This window comes from Chrysochloris asiatica, unplaced genomic scaffold (genome assembly GCF_000296735.1).
Source record: "Chrysochloris asiatica unplaced genomic scaffold, ChrAsi1.0 scaffold00045, whole genome shotgun sequence".
Classification (NCBI taxonomy): domain Eukaryota; kingdom Metazoa; phylum Chordata; class Mammalia; order Afrosoricida; family Chrysochloridae; genus Chrysochloris; species Chrysochloris asiatica.
The window spans coordinates 16,734,961-16,736,781 of NW_006408563.1; positions in this window are offsets into that span (position 1 = coordinate 16,734,961).

Genomic DNA, 1,821 nt, shown 5'->3' on the forward strand with positions numbered 1-1,821 from the left:
GTAGTGAGGTTGACCCAGGATCGGACATTGTTTCGTTCTGCTGTGCATGGGGTCGCTATGAGTCGATTCGGACTCGATGGCACCTGACAACAACAACAACAACAAAAATTTTTGATGAAAAATAACTATATTTTAAAAGTAGAAAATAGTGATATAGGTGGTATTGTTTTATTTTTGAAATATTTTTTATTATTGGCTTAGTAAAAGGCATCTGGATTTTCGTATCTATTTTTACATTGGTCTGTTGTAATATGCTTATGAGAGAGAGTGAAAAGGGTAAATATCATCTTAGTATTATTTTGAAAATAATATTGACATTGGAAACTTCCTGAATAGGTCTTTGAACCTCCTTACCATACACAGTTGGAGAGTTGTTAGATGTGAGATTCACTTTGTGATTGGAATGAAATGATATATATTATATTGAAACACACAATTATTTCTGTAATCCTATTATATTTTTATCCACAACCCAGAAGTTTAGTTTAGATGATGACAGGGTTGAGACTACATCAAATTACTGACAGAATGGTGTTTGAAAAGACTGCAAAAATAATAATATTAGGACTGTTTTTTGGTTATTCATTGAGCTTTGCCCCTATTTCTGATCTCAAGTATTATTTTCAGCTTTAATTTCTGATTCTACAATTCCCTAAAATTGAATATTCTAAGCAATGGCAGACTCGTTCATGCTTTAGATAAACTTCTAATTGTAGAATAGTTTTAGATGCATAGAGTTATTGTAATCTCCCTGCCTCCTTAGTTTTCTTATGTTTAAAGAAGAGAAATATAATACTTTAACTCCCAGGAAGATGTGAAGATTAAATGAGTTAACACAAATAGCATTTAGAAGAATGCAGGCTCATTACTTTTTAGCTATTGTTACTATGTGCCCTATGTTGTTGCTGTTAGACATCATCGAGTCAGTTCCGATTTATATTGACCCTAAGCACAACAGAACAAAACACCGCCTGGTCTTACAACATCTTCACAATTGTTGCTAAACTGGAGCCCATTGCTTCTGCCACTGTGCCAATTCACCTCTTTGGGGTCTTCCTCTTTTTCAGTGACTCTCCACTTTACCGAGCAAGCATGATGTCCTTCTCCAGGGACTGGTTCCTCCTCATAACATGTTCGAAGTATGAGAGATGAAACCTCGCCATCCTGGTTTCTAAGGGGCATTCTGGCTGTACTCCCTGCAACACAGACATGCTTGTTCTTCTGGCCATCCATGGTATGTTTAATATTCTTCTCCATTATCACGACTCAAATGCATCAATTCTTCTACGGTCTTCCCTATTCACTGTCCAACTTTAGCATGCATATGATAATACCATGACTTGGTCAGACACACCTCAGTCCTCAAACTGGTATCTTTTCTCTTGAACACTTTAAAGAGGTTTTATGAAGTACAGCTGCCTAATGTGATACATCATTTGACTTCTTGGCTACTGCTTGCATAAGTGTTGATTGTAGAACCAAGCAAAATTAAGTCTTTGACAACTTCAATCTTTTCTTCATTTATCACGATTCTATTTTCTGGTCCAGTTAAGACTTTTGTTTTCTTAACATTGAGGTGCATCCCATGCTGAAAACTGTTGTCTTTGTTCTTTATCAGTATTCTAAGTCCTCTTAGTTTTAAGCAAGCAAGGTTGTATCATCTGCATATCATAGGCTGTTAATGAGTCTTCCTCCAATCCTGATGCCATGTTCTTCTTCACATTATCCAGTTTCTCTCATGATTTGCTCAGCATAAAAATTGAATTAGTATGATGAAAAAAACACAGCCCTAGTGCACACCTTTCCTGATTTTAAACCATT